At 41.9% G+C, this 15,455-nt stretch overlaps 1 long non-coding RNA gene across 17 annotated transcripts in view; it reads right to left on the minus strand.

Annotated features, from left to right (window-relative positions):
- Positions 1 to 15,455, minus strand: part of LOC103161680 — a 97,267-nt gene that overhangs the window by 49,001 nt on the left and 32,811 nt on the right. For 2 of the 17 annotated variants that reach the window (XR_004768568.1, XR_004768566.1), the window contains exon 6: positions 13,472 to 13,659. The exons of 9 other annotated variants lie outside the window; for them this stretch is intronic. This is a non-coding gene — a long non-coding RNA (uncharacterized LOC103161680). Of the gene's footprint in view, positions 1 to 4,739; positions 5,606 to 7,764; positions 7,927 to 8,756; positions 9,131 to 13,471; positions 13,660 to 15,455 lie in introns of those variants that run through there. 6 more of the 17 variants (XR_004768565.1, XR_004768569.1, XR_004768563.1 and 3 more) reach the window with 6 other exon arrangements.

The following is a 15,455-nucleotide window of genomic DNA, read 5'->3' on the forward strand; positions in this document are numbered from 1 at the left end:
CATAGGGAATGGCATTATTAGGAGGTGTGATCTTGTAGTTGTATGGCCTTGTTGGAAGAAGTGTGTCACTGTGGAGGCAGGTTTTGAAGTCTTATATGTGCTCAAGCCACACCCAGTGTCTCTGTTCACTTCCAGTTGCCTGTGGATCAAAGTTGTAAAATTCTCAGGTCATTCTCCAGCACCATATCTGCCTGCATGCCACCATGTCCCACCATGATGATAATGGACTGAATCTCTAAACTGTAAGCTACCCTAGTAAATGTTTTCCTTTGTAAGAGTTGCCTTAGCCATAGTGTCTCTTCACAGCAATAGAAACTCTATGACAGAAGCTGAAACCAGGGACTGGAGTGTTGTTGTGATAAGCCTGACTATGTTTTTGTTTGGAGGAATTTGGACTTTGATACTATTGGTTAGGAAAGCAGTCAAATGCTGTAAGCACTGCTAAATTGAGCATATTAGTAAAAGCATGGGAGACATGGTGGTGCTGATAAGGATTTGAACTGGGGTCGGGTTTAGGGGGGCTGACTCAAGAGGTTTCAGAGGAGAAGAATTTTAATATGTTGCCTAGATTTTTCTTGAAATATTTTGATGAAGAATGTGGCTGGCTTTTACCCTTGTCCAAAGAGTCTGCCTGAGGCTAATGTGAAGAAATCTGGATTAATTCCTTTGGCAGAGGAAATCTCAAGATAGCCTAGTATAGACCCTGTCATGTGGTTACTGGTGCTCTTGCTTATAAAGATTTATAATGAAAAGGAGCAAGCTGAGCAGAAAAGGAGTACTTGGAACTGGAATGGAGCTATGACCTGTGTTCAAGCAGATAAATGGATTAAGAAGTAGAATAAAGAGAGTGGTGACTTCAAGCCAAGATCCCACCCAGCTAAGTTTCCAACTTGGAAAAGGGATTAAAAGGAAAGCTTAGAGCTAGGTGTGGTGGTGCATACCTTTAATCCCGAAAGCAGAGGCTGGCAGATCTCTGTGTTGGAGGTCTACAGAACAAATTTACAGACAGCCATACTTAGGCAGTGAAGGTAACCATTGAAAACAGAAAGCTGGTGAAGATGTAATTAATGAGGGGACCATGTTCTTGCCCCAGCAGGCAGCAGAACTTGGCAGCTTTGGCCATGGGGTTCTGGAGTTAAGGATAGAAGAAAGGGGCTGTGTAATTTGCTTCCAAGATTGAGGAAAGCCATGGAGGCCAGGCATCTGTCAATGGAGGCCTAGAAAGGCTATTTCGTGAAGCTGTGGAGTTGAATCCTGTATTGCCTTGAAGACCCAAGATGCTGGGGATGCCAGAGCTGTCAGATACCTGCCAAGGACAGCTGCTAACAGGGAGTGGAGTCAGCCCAAGAGAAAGAAGTGTATTGTGCTCAACAAAGCTGAAAAGAGTTGGAGATCTGAAGAATGCTTTGACATCAGACATGGAGATAAAGAGTTTGGAGTTAGCCCAGCTGGTTTTCTTTCTTGCTTTGGTCCAGTATTTCCTCACTATGTTCCCTTCCTACATTTTGGAACAGTACTGTATATCCTGTGCCATTATACATTGGACATATAATGTGATCTGTTTTTTGATTTATATTTTATAGGGGACTATAGACAAGTGACTTCATAAATCTCAGAAGAGACTTTGACCTTTGGACTTTTGAACATTGTTGAGATTGTGACAGACTATGGGGACCTTTGAGATTGGACTAAGTGCATTTTGCATTATGATATTGTTATAAGCTTGTGGGGCCAGGTAGTGGAATGTGGTGGTTTGAATGTTTACTGACTTCTATTTATATGTTTCTCTGAACTCAAACAACCTTTGGTGGACCATTCCTTTCTTTGTTACATTTGTGTAGAAAAGTACACTGAAACTGAAGTAAGATTGTCTGCAGCATTAGACTGTAGTCCTCCCTGTTCTTTCAGATCCCAGATCCAGCAGACCAGATCTGCTCAGATCGACGGAAAAGCTGACAACTCAGGATGCCAAATGCTTTCTAATGAATACAGACCTGCTCCATGACTTCTGCCCAGGTCTATGTCCTCAGTGGACAGGATCAGCTAGACTGCCAAGGTCCCAATCATTTCAAGACTAAGAAATTAACAAAACCCAGGCAGAGCTGTGGCAGGCACCACAAGCCTGCTTTTGCCAAAAGCACTATCTCTTCCTACAGATGACCTACTGTAGGGGAAGCTGTAGCCACTATAGGTCCGAGAAGAGATCTGGAACTAGGGATATCTCCAGAGACCTACATGGATGACACAATCTGACAATCCAAGAAATGGTGGATAGGATAACCTAAAAGCCCTTCCCCTAAAATGAGATTGATGACTTCTCTTTATGCCATCCTAGAGGCCTCATCCAGTTGCTGATGGAAGCAGGACAGACATCCACAGATATTCACTGAGCTGAAATCGGGAATTTAGTTGAAGAGAAGGGAGAATGAAGATTGAAGGGGTCTGTACCAGGTTGGAGAAAACCACAGAAACAGTTGGCCTGAACAAGTGAGAGCACATCAACCCCAGATGCTGTCTGGGAGGCCACTGCAGGGGTGAGGGGAGGGAGAGGGAGAAGGGACTTTCATTTGAAACAATCTTGTTGGCTAACTTGAACTAATAAAAATTTAAAAATAAATAAAGGAACTTCTGGAGGCATCACCATTCCAGATTTCAAGCACTAGTATAAATGTATTATAATGAAAACAGCTTGGTATGGGCACAAAAACAGACAGTTTGACCAGTGGAATCAAATTGAAAGCCCTGATATTAATCTAAACAAATAACAATACCTATAGTAGGTAATTACCAATACGGAGTCAGGTAGAAATATAAGGGTATTTAATAGGGAAAAGCCTTACTTACAGAGCGAACCAGCCAGCCGGTGGTAGTCTGTACAACAAGAAACAAAGAGAAACAGAAACCGAAAACACAGATGCCCTACTCACTCTGACCATGCCCTCACAAGCCTGCCCAGGCGTGGCTACAGCTTCCCCTACAACCTACCTGTACCTAAAGGCAACAGAAAGTTTGACACCTCTGCCTTCATATTTCACATCTCCTTTGCTACCTCAAACTTCAGGACAGACCCTACCTAACTCTGAAGATAGGCATGCTTATTGTTTAGGACAGTCTGACAGAGTGTGGTAGCCCAAGGCCTGTAATCCCAGCACTTGGGATTATAAAAGCAAGACTACCCTGTCTCAAAACAAACAACAGCAACAATAAAAACTCAGTTCCCTAATTTCTCTTGTTCCCCTTTAGAAGGCATTCATGACATAGGCAAATAAGATATTTTCAGTATTCACAGGGATGTCATAATCAAGAGAATTTTAACCATCAAGTTGTACAGTGCTCCCTTCCAGAGCACAAAGGGTCTACAAGTGTCTACTCATTGCCCTATACCTGCAAGAGGACGAGGCATCGCTCAAGTCACTCTGTTTTGCTCATCTGGCTCACTTTCTGAGTCCTCTCTCCCCAGTGTATCTCACAGTTAGTGGACCTTGTAGGCAACTCTCTTCCCTGATGTCAATAGGAACCAGAGCCAAGGCAATAATCACCAAAGCACATTGTGATAAAGACAGCATGATTACCCATGCTAGCCCCACAGGGACAGCACTCCAGTCACTAGTCCTTCTAACTTCTCTGATGATCCTTCTCTGTAGGATTCACTCTCTAAGTTCCTAAGGCAGGGAGGGAGTGCAAGAGCCTGATCTCTGGGGATCCCTATATTTAGGTGTCTGTATTTTAACACTGTTAATGGAAGTCACCCCTCCCCACTTTAACCCATACAAGCAAATCAAGCTGTTGTTAATGAATTTGCTTTGTACTCTATGCTGTTTCCTTGTTTTTGCTAAATCTATCTTCAAAACACCCACATGGAGAGTCTTCTGTTCTGATGACTGCATATAACCCTTTTATCAACAGTTAATAAGAGCTATTTAGATCTTTGCAATTTAGGGTTTTTTTTTGAAATTTTGTTCTTTTACATAGCTACCCTTTAGAGAATCAATCCACATGCATTTATAATCACATGTGAGCATGATTCAGCTTTTACCAAGGGCTGTCTTTGGTTGTTGGTCATGCATGATCAAAGCTGAATCCCTCACTAGAGTTCTATCTATCTGATACATGGAATGATTTCCTACACACTCATTTTTTAACTCTGGGCATTCTAAGCCTGCAGTATTACAGGTATCAGAATTTTTCTGAAGATGGAATTCCAAGATAAATAACAATACAATTCAGAATCCCAAAACAAAAAAAATTAGAAAAAGACAAAAGAAGAAATGTCAGATGAAGAAATGAATGTCTCAGGAGGGCTAGTATTACCTCTTCACATATGGCAAGGGTGGGCTCTTTGCTCCTGAAGTTCACATAATAGCGTGTCTTCCTGTTGAAGATTCCACAGGACTAACTAACTGGTTAGGATTACATTGTGGAGAATTCGAACATTGCAGCTTAGAACCCAGACTATGTCTAGCTTGATTTAGTTTCCTTAACTACCAACTTTCTATACAGGATCCAACAGCCTTTCAAATATCAAATAAAATGTGTGGGATATATTAACATAACAGGTCTCTAGCTTCTACCAACCCCGAAGTTAAGAAATGTCACCAGCATTTGAGATCTACAGCAGAGTTGCACTCACATTTTTCTGTCCTGTCTGCCTGATGTCCTCAACAATGTGTTTGATAAATGCTATGGCTTATGACTTTCATTTCTTCCTGTGATATTAAAATAGTTCATGTAACATTGTATTTATAGGTATGTACAGTTTATTTACTGCACTGCATTGTACATATGCTGGGGAAACAGAAGCGTTATTGGAAACATCCAGTCTTTAGACTTTTAAGTGCATAATAGACTTGGTGTGGCAATGTATACCTTTAATCCTAGGTTGAAGCAGGAGGAATTTGTGAGTTCCAGGCCAGCCAGGGCTAAATAGACTTGTCTCAAAACAGTAAGAAAATGTGCATAATAGACTGGTGGGATGGCTCAGCAGATAAAGGCACTTGCCACCCAGCTGGTGACCGCTCCAGGATCCACATGATGAATGGAGAAAAGTGATTCACAAATTGTCTTATAGCTTCCATACAAGTACAGTGGCATTCATGTGCCCACATATACTAATTAATAAATGTAAAAACTGCACATGGTAAAAATAGAGGGTTAACACCGCTTAAGGATTATTATTTCATAGGAATGGTTATGTGGAGGTGTGGAATTGTTAAACTTTATCTTTGAGCAGATACTGTTACCAGGTGGAGATGGATAGGGGAAAGAATAGTGCAGGGTAAGGCACTGTGCCTGCTGGTTGGTTCCACGGGCCTGGCCACAGTTCCGGTGTGCATCTCAGTTAATGTTGAATGTGCCAAGTATTAAAGGATAAGTCCCAGTGCCCAAAGGAAGGGCTGTCTTCTGGGGGTGACCTTCGTAAGACTGGCAGAATCATCCTGGACCGGAGTTGTTCAGAGAAGAGGATGGATGGAGGAAGAGCTCTTTGCTAGGACCACCACATCTAGAAGACACAGCTGTACGCAGGGATCCATATGTGCATATGGGGAGATACTTGTGTTCATTGTGTACAAAGTTCATCCCACAACATCTGACCTTCATGAATGTCCTAAAGGAGAGCATATGGTCAAAAGTATAGCTTCATAGGTTGACAGAAAAGGTGCCTCTTGAATTGTTAAGCCATGTCTGGACAGTGTGAATTAATTCATGTTGCTAGGCTAACTGGAGAGGCAGAGAGAGGTTCACAGGGTAATGTGCTGTGTTGAGATTGACATCCTGAGGACACATGCCATAGGTGCATCTTCAGTGCTCCACAGGAATACATTTATTGAGCAGGAACACACCTTCATATTTTAGTGTATAGATCTGATGGTAAACTTAGGAATGCTGCACTTAGTTGATCTGTTGCTTTGTGTTTCCTTGGAAGCTGAGCATTGAGGGAATGCAGAATTTTAATTGTAACTTTGCCAGTACTTCCATCTAGAAGCCAGCTGCCATTTTTGTCTTCTATGAAAGTTTTGTTGCCAAGGAAGACAGGATTACAGTTTTGTCTGAAAGACTGAGATGGCATGGTATATTCTTGGTTATCAAAATACTCATGTACCATGAGGTTTATAGTTGGTAATATTCACAATGTGGGGGAAAGCTTGGTACATACTGTATATCTCAATTCCTTAAATGTATGTACATTTGCAGCATCTAGAAGGACACCTGAGCTGCTTGTGACTGGGAGACTGTTCTTGGCTTCTTGTGTTTTGTTTCTTGTAATGCACATACTACAAAATAAATAAAGGCTTCTTTTAAAAGCTTAAAAAAAATAGTTTGTGTAACCACTTTCGAACTGCAAAGTGACCTGAATGTCTGACCCTGGGCCAAGGTCACTCACATTTGACTCAGAAAAAGGTATTTTTTTTTAAATTTCAATTGAGCAGACAGAGTTTTATGTCAAATCTTCCTAACTCCATGCCTATTTCAGAGCTGTACAGTATGTTCAGTCTAGAAGTTTCCACAGTCCTGTCTGTCTCACTTTCTTGTGCCTAAGGGTCTTACAGGAGACAACTACTCAGTATGATCACCTTAGAATTCCTCTACCCAACAAGATGAGACCTGGCACAGTCAGCCCCGTCTCTAAGCTTGAGTGTCTGTGAAAGCTGGGACCCCTACCCCCCCTGACTGTGAGTAACTTCATTTACATCACTCTTCAGGAGCAAAGGGTCCAGCCCAGTGGAAAGTCTCATTTTTAACAAGTAAGCCAGCATGTGCATTTTCCTTCACCTTACTCCAGGGGATAAAATGAATCTTGCAGATGTTTCTCTAATTCCAGGAGACTAGGATTCACAGATGAGCTCCTGAGAGTGGCTTGGCTCTACTAACTGGAGCAGTGCTATGTGATTTGTGGTCAAGCTTGGCTCTACTAGCTAGAGCAGTGCTATGTGGGCTCTGGTCAAGATAGAGACAGCAGCTGTGATTTGCATTTAGGAACTGACATCATGATGGTGTTCAGAGTCCAGAAGGCGCATTTGTATGAAGCCATCCATTTCAAACTGTAATGGCTGCCTTCCCTGATAGCAAATCCTGGAACAAAGTAGCCTACATCATCAAAGCTGCCTTAACTTAATCAAGTTGTATATAATCCAATTTTTTCTGATCTTTGTGGGTGGTTGTTGGGAAGTACTGGTCAAAGGACAGTGATCTATGGAAGACGTCACTGAGCTTGGTTCTGAGAGACCACAAAGCAGGGTCGCTTCCCTTAAGAACTCGACAGGGGAAACCACACAAATCAAAATACTTCATTTTCTTACATATTTGGGCCCATCATGAGGCAGACTAACCCTTAATTACCATGTAAGCCAACATTCAACCAGTGTTGAATATTTAGGGCAGTAGTTGCCACTTTCAAATGTTAGAAAGACTCTAAGGAAATCAGTCTGCAGATAACTGTCATATCCCTGTTGTATTAGTCAGGGTTTTATAGAGGAGCAGAACTGATATGCTATACATACAAACATATATACACACATACACACATATGTATTGTATGTATTAAAAGGTTATGTATTATCATGGCTTACAGGACATGGTCTTGGCAGTCTAGCAGTAACTGTCTCCACATTTAAAAAGCTGAGAACCCATAGCTGGATGTTTCAGCCATCCCAATATAGTGCAATTTTTCTCAACATGTGGGTTGAGACTCCTTTGGGGAGACCATTGGAAATATTAGGCATTTACATTACAATTCATACCAGTAACAAAATTACAGCTATGGAGTAACAATGAAAATAATTTATGGTTGGGGGTCACCATAACATGAGGACATGTATTAAAGGGTTACAGCATTAAGAAGGTTGAGAGCCAATGTTCTGGAGGATTCTTGGAGAACCAATGGTTTTCAGTCCAGGTTGGAAGGCCAAAAACATTGGGTTTCCATGTCTGTGAAGGATGATATCCATTGTTAGAAGACACTTCAGTATTTAAAAAACCAAAAGACAGCAGCTGGCAGGATGCCCTGAGGGTAGAGGTGCTTTCTTTCCGATCTGATGGCCCACCCCTGAAGGCCTAGTAGTGAGGCCTCTGCCAGAAGACACTGTCCACATTTTGTGTCTTCCCACTTCAGTTAACATACAATAATAATAAATCCCTCACACAGGTGCCCAGAGCTTGTCTCTTAGCTGATTCAGCCAAGTTGAAAACTGAGATGAACCATCATGCTACCAAGCAAAACTCTGCCTTCTGGGAAATGATAAGTTACTTTGTTCATTAACTATTAATCCTATTAGAGATGTGGCCTTTTGGAGACCTAGCTTACCCTTTGTCCTTCCTCATTCTTCCTGGTTTTCACTTTTATTTTATTAGCAGGGAACTGAGCCATGTACGTGCACTGGCTCTTTACCATGTACGTGTACTGGCAGCACAGGTAAGCTGATAACTTCCGTTGTGCATTGGGCACACTGAGAAAATTTCCACAGCTATAGGCACTGGATTGTCATTATTGGCAGAACTCCTAACCAGAAAGACAAAACCCACAGCAATGTAAAGAATTCAATGAGATTGAATAGAAGAGCCCAGGCAAACCACTTCTATTAGCCTAAAATGTATAGGGATACATTTGTCCCTACACAAATACATTTATAACTATGTATTTGTTCATGATAAATATCTGTCCTTCCACTAAAGTGTCAACGTCTGGAGTGTTGGCATAATGTCAGATGGGCTCTGGGAGATAGAAAGGGCTTTCTAACCAAATGAACCAATGAAAAATGTTCAGCAGTTAAATGTATTTCATTCCCAGGTCTGTATCAGACATGACTATAAAAGAGCCTTCTCCAAAGAACCTTGACCTTTCTCAAGCTAGACAACACACTGCTTTGGAAGTTCCTTGGATCTTGTTATTTTGCTTGCAGTTAGTCACTGGCCCCAAGTGTTGTGCTCAAAATGCAACACCAGGTCACTCCACAGTCTGCTTTGAGCCTATGGTAGAGCATCTGAGGGTACAAGGTGGGCTTAACTGTGTGATGGTGACCTTGCTTCACTGATCATCCAGTAGCTTTGCCAGTGTTCCAAAGAACTGTTATTTAGACCTCACCTCTCCCATTCTGTGTTCCTTCTGGAAGTAGAGGAAACTTCTGTCTTGTACCTAAGTGAAGCAAGTGGGGAAAGCAGATAAGAAGCCCATGGCAGAGCTTAGAACTGATTGACAGAGGCAGCCAAGTCCTAATAGAGTCCCTTGGTCCTCCTCTGGTCCTAGCATGACACAGAAAAACACTCAGGTATATTCTGTGTTTCCCAATGACTGTAGCTTTGCTGTAGTCTTTAGGTATAATTTTTCTCCCTAGAACTTGAACCGTCGCCTTTGGAAAAAGCAATCTTCTGAAACCAAAATTGTGCATGCTTTATTTTAAATGGTTGAATTATTGCTAAGTTAACCATATGTATATGCATATTTATATACATTGTGTCAGCACTATCATTCACAGGTTGCACTTCAAGATACAAATTTAGAGCTAGCGAGATGTCTCAGAGGGTACAGGTGACTGCTTCCTAGCCTGACAACCTAAGTTTGATTCCAGGGACCCACATGGTAGAAGGAGAGAACCAACTCCCCCAAATTGTCTTGTGACTATCACAGGTGTCATATTGCAGGCCCTACCTCCCAGTAAAAATATCAAAACATTTTAAAGAAAGATATAAAAATTTAAACTGTAATTGAATGAAGAAAGTGAAATGCCTTGACATTTTTGTATTGTACATACTTCATCATCATTATAAGCTCTGGCCAGATGCAGGTGAGATGTCACTGTGACAATGATTTTTCTATGATATTAAAATTTAAATCAGAAGCTCATGCTCCACAATGTGGAACATACAAACAACTGAAAACCTTAATATTAAAACTGAGACTTCCCTCTGCCTGTAGGTTGTCCTTGGCTTGAAGTTTAACAGGGACGTTTCTTTGAGTCTTAGATGTACTGACCAGTACTTTAAATTTCAGATTCACACAATCACACAACAGATTCTGAAAAATAAATCCCACTACACAAACTAGTTCTGTACACTGATTGCCTTATTAAGCTTAGATTTTAGAATGAGAGGACCCCCTCATAATGATCTGTGGTGGTGGGCCAGGCTCAGAGCAGGGCTTTAAGACACTGCAGTTATAGTAATGGTAGCAGACCAGGCAAGGTATGTGGCCAAGCAAGTGAGACAATCTCCTAGGAAAATAAAACATGACATTAACCTTTACATATGGTCAAATGCTTCCAGCAACTTCTAAAAGGGTATGGTCCGTGATCTTCTGAACTGCTGGCACTTGGCCTCACACCTTGCATGCTGGGGTGTAACTCTCTGTGAACAACATCTGCCATTTCTTTGCTTGGTGGCTCTTTATCAGACATGTATTATATTAATGGTCAAATATTATATTAACTATTATATTATATATAATATATATATTATATTAATCAAATATTAATGGTCAAATTACAAATAAACTACATTGTATTGATTTAAAAATTCTAGTGGCAACATGGGCAAGGAAGGACTGTCTCTTCCCCACCCCACCATTAACACCTGAGACACATGGGAGAACTTTGTCTCTTCCCCCCCACCAGCTGCAACACTCAGAACAGTCCCTGTACCTCACCTGGGCAGGCCAATAGAGCCAATCCTGTTGGCAGAAGTGCAGGTGAGCCATCCCTAAAGTTGTGAGCATGGGAAAGCTGCCTCGTTACTCATCTCTCTGAGGCAGTGTGGGCTGGGTAGAGATGCCCTCCCCACCTCTGCCCATTGATGTCTGATGCAGGTGGGAGAGATGTTACTTTCTCCATGCCAGCTACAACACTCCTAAGAGCAGGCCTTGCACCTCACCTAGGCAGCACAATAGATCCAACCCTGTTAGCACAGGTGTGGTTGAGCCAGCTCTGAAGTTGTGAGTATGGGAGAGCTGTCCCTATTACTTATCTGTCTTGAGGTGTCATGGGTGGGAAGATGGGTGGGATTCGGAGGCTTGATGTGAAAGACACAAAGAATAAATTAAAAAAATAAAATTCTAGGCTGGAGAGATGCTTCAGCATTTGCCAAGAACCCAACAACCTGAGTTAAATCTCCAGAAGACACACAGATGAATAAGAGAAGTGAGTCTCACAAGTTGCCCTCTGTGGTGGTTTGAGTGTAATTGGCTTTATAAGCTCATAGGGAGTGGCAGTATTAGGTGTGGCTTTGTTGGAGTAGGTGTGGCCTGTTGGAGGAAGTGTGTCACTGTGAGGGTGGGTTTTGAGGTCTCCTTTGCTCAAGCTACACTCACTGTGAAACTCAGACCATTTCCTGTTGCCTGCAGGTCAAGATGTAGGACTGTTAGCTCCTTCTCCAGCACTATGTCTGCCTGCATGCCACCATGTCTCACCATGATGATAATGTACTAAATTACTCCGGAAATGTAAGCTACCACAAATAAACGTTTTTCCTTTATAAGAGTTGTGATGGTCACGGTGTCTCCTCACAGCAATAGAAACCCTAAGACATCCTCTGACTTCCATATCCTGTGCTGTGCATATGTGTATGCTATGCATATGCATGCACACGCGCGCACACACACACACACCACTAAATGTGTAAATAGTGATTTTAAAGTTCTTTTATCTTTAAATATGTAACTGTTAAGAGAAATTTAAAGCCCTAGTCCCTTGCTTATCAGCATACACAAATGTTTCTTGCTCCCACAGGAAGTAAGCTACTTGGAAACTAGACATAGTGCAAAAGAGGGAGAGTGAGGACTCTATGATAATATGAGGGATCACAAAGGCCACAATAATTGTGGCCTAGCCTGAAAGCCAGACAGTGAAGTCATTTAAATGAGGAAATTTTTACATGAGGTCCCTATAGCAAAGCTAGCATGAAGAATCATGGTCTATTCCAGATTGTGTCTTTAGAACTGTGGCCACTTGCTGTCATGATATAACCCTCAGTCTGTCTTGTTCTAAGGGAGATGGAGGGCCCACAACCCAGAGTCTGTGGTAGGTGTAGTGGATGTGGCATGTGTTGAAACCCAGGTTGTTTGGACTTCAGGAATGTTCTGGGCTCTTCATGGGCCATAATTATTGAGCCAAGTTTATTGGTGAAGGGGGAAAGTGAAAGTGAAAGAGTAAAGGGTGGTAACCTCCTTCCATCTTTCAGATTGCTGCCAGAATGTTGCAAAGGTTCCATAAAATATCAGGATATAGAGTGCCGGGAAGAGGATTTTTTGGTAGGCTTATTCCCCCTGAGTGAGGCAGAACGAGATCCAATCCAATGGCTTTTTATCAAGCAGGGACTGGGTGGGGGGGGGGAGAAAGGCACATCTGCCCAGTGAGTCATCACTCAAGCAGTGGGGGCAGAAGGGCAAAATCAAAAGGACCAGAAGGTCCAAGAAACGATAAAGTCATGGGTCACCCAGTAACTTGTCACATAAAGGGCAGGGGGTGGGGGTGAAGACATCCAATCAAAAACTTCATTCTTACTCCATATAAAGTCTTGGGTCTCCTATTGACTGAGAGTCCCTGGAGGAGAGAGATTCTGTGTTGATCCATTGATACTTTCAATGCCTGATGTTTTGATTCCCATGTGAAGACTCAAAGAAATTAGCAGTGACTGTCTTCCTGAGGATATGTCCATTCATAAATTTATTTCATCTATGGTGGCTTGAAAGAAAATGGCCCCCAAAGGGAGTGGCACTATTAAGAGGTGTGGCCTGGTTGGAGGAAATGTGTCACTGTGGAGGTGGCCTTTGAGGTCTCGAGGTCTCATATATGCTCAAGACACACCCAGTGTCTAAAACCACTTCCTGTTGCCTGTGAGTCAAGATGTAGGGACTCTCAGCTCCTGCCTCAGTACCATGTCTGTCAGCATGTCCCACCATGATGATAATGGACTAAACATCTGAAAATGTAAGCCAGCCCAACTAAATGTTTTTCCTTTATAAGAGTTGCTGTGATCATGGTGTTTCCTCACAACAATAGAAACCCTAACTAAGACACCATCATTCAGGGTTTATCCAGTGAAAGCCAGCATTATGTTCTAACTTCTAGGCAAACAAAACACATAGAATGAGCTCCAGGCCTAAAGGGCTTTATGCATTCATATGTCCATACTTGCAATATAATATACCAGTTTTTCAGATAGGACACAGTGCCCACAGATAGTGACATATGCCCATACTCCAACCCAAAGAGAAGAGGATAGGAGCCTGTATATGCTTGAGATGATTCCCTCCCCACAATTACTGTTAACAATGAGCAGTTGACTACAGTGTGTGCCAACAGCACTGATTTGCAGGTCTATGTTCTGTAACTCAGCATGTTGCCTATGCTTTACACCACCTCCTAAAGAAAGCAGGGAAACACAGAGCTTGCTTGCTGGTTACATTTCTACCTCTGCTCTGTTCCATTACATGCCAAGAAATCAACCAAACGTGGCTCGACAGCCCATCATTTGTCTTACTCACTCAGGCTTCTCTGTCTGGGCTTGAGGCTATCATATTCTGATGAGAATAGCATTTCTCTGGGATCTTGTTGTCTTGAGTGTACTGAGTGCAAATGAGGTGTGGTTAAATATGTTAATCTTGGCAGGAACTTTTCTTCTCCTTCTCCTCCTCCTCTTCCTTCTTCTCATTCTTTATTTCTGATTTCCCATCTACAACCCAGAAATCAATTTGAGGTAATGATGACAAAATCCATGTTTGAGATGAATGAGATTTTTAGAGAACTTCAGAGAAGATGAACAAAGGTAACAGGTAAGAATCACATTTCAGATGAGAAGTAGCCTCAGCTGGCATCCACAACAGAGGGAAAAACCAAGAGCTGTGAAAGCGAATCCTGCTGTGACATTCAGAGGACTCATGGCCACTATTCTTCAGACTGTGGCACCCATGCTCTTGACAAGAGTGAGCACTCATCCATTGCCAGTGGGATCCTCCTCCCCATTGAGATGTCCAGTGGAGAACTCAGGAAGCCAAGGAGCTGAAGCGAGAACAACTTCTGTCCACTGAGCCCAAGTGCCTCTTGGAATGCCTGTTTTCTGTAGGCCCATTGACACTGAGATTTTACAGTAGAAATGAAAGTGCTTACTGTGCTCCACGAGGAGGTGCTAGTTCAAGGGGTTTGAAGGTGGACACCTTTGTTTTCTCTTGTGCTGTGGCTGGAACCCTGAGTCTTGTGTATGCCAGGCAAGACCTTTCTTGCTGAATCACATCCCCAGCCCACATTGGCTAACTTTTAGTGCATTCTCCTAGCCTTCCTCCCTGCCACAAAGCCAGGTCTCATGGACTCTGAGAAACTTACCCTAGTTATAAAAAGGGCCATCTAATAGAGGCTTTTTATTTGTTTGCAAAAATACTTAGAAAACACATTCAGTGTGTAGAGTTGTTGGACTGTGCATCTTTCTGCAGTATGGGTTATAATAAGGCTTGCAAACCATGTGCTGGGAATGATGGACAGTAAAGAAATGTCTTGCATGTATCCTGTGGCAGGAAGGAGGAAGAATGTCCCCAAGTGAACTATTTCCTGGAAAACAAGGTCCCATATCTAAAACTCCTAATATTACAAGCTCATAGTTGCCTTTCTCCTGACTGGCTTACACTCATTCAGCCTTAGTGACTCTGAGGCCCACTGCCAACAACAGTCAAAGTTGTTTTAGGGAATTCTTTACTTCCTCTAAACACACTGTCAATGATTCTATGCTGCAACCATCCCCATGCCACCTGTTCTACTGATTATTTGACATGGTGTGAAGGCTGGCTATTTTGCAGTGTGTGATTTTTGGGCCACCACTTACCCTATGTTAATTAAATTGTTAGCAAGTGATTTGATAGTTTCAGAGGAAACCTGTTAGTGCATGTAAAATTGAAAAGTTGACAAGTTTTAAGTTTAAGATTAAGCATATCCCTAGAAATTCCAGAATATTTCTAAAAGTTTTATGTTTTAAAAGAAAATACTTGTTTTCGTTACTAATTATATGTAAATTTGTATATCTGTGTGCAGGCATGTTTGTGTCAGTGCAGATACTCTGAGAACAGACACATGAGATAGCTGGAGCTGGAGTTACATCCATGAGTCATCTGATGTGGGTGATGGGAACTGAACTCAGTCCTCTGCAAGAGAAGTGAATGCTCTTAACCACTGAGGCATCTCTCCAGCCTCATATAAGTTCATCTTGCCTCTGTTCATGTTCATTAAAGGGAGAATTAAAGTGTAACATTAGTAGTTATTGTTGTTCTTGTTAAATTTGCATTTTCCTTGTTAATTTTTCTGTTGGAATATCTCCAATTTTAAAAAAATGTATCCTGTATCTGGACCATGCCATTAGAATACAAAGTCATAACAAAATTAGCAAATGATGTTATACAGTAAATGACATTATACATCTTCAAATAATGTTTTTAAATTATCCAAAAAGGTAAATTAAGACTCCAGTGCCAGTGTGATATTATT

The sequence above is a fragment of the Cricetulus griseus genome, chromosome 2 (genome assembly GCF_003668045.3).
Source record: "Cricetulus griseus strain 17A/GY chromosome 2, alternate assembly CriGri-PICRH-1.0, whole genome shotgun sequence".
In the NCBI taxonomy this organism is placed as follows: Eukaryota; Metazoa; Chordata; class Mammalia; order Rodentia; family Cricetidae; genus Cricetulus; species Cricetulus griseus.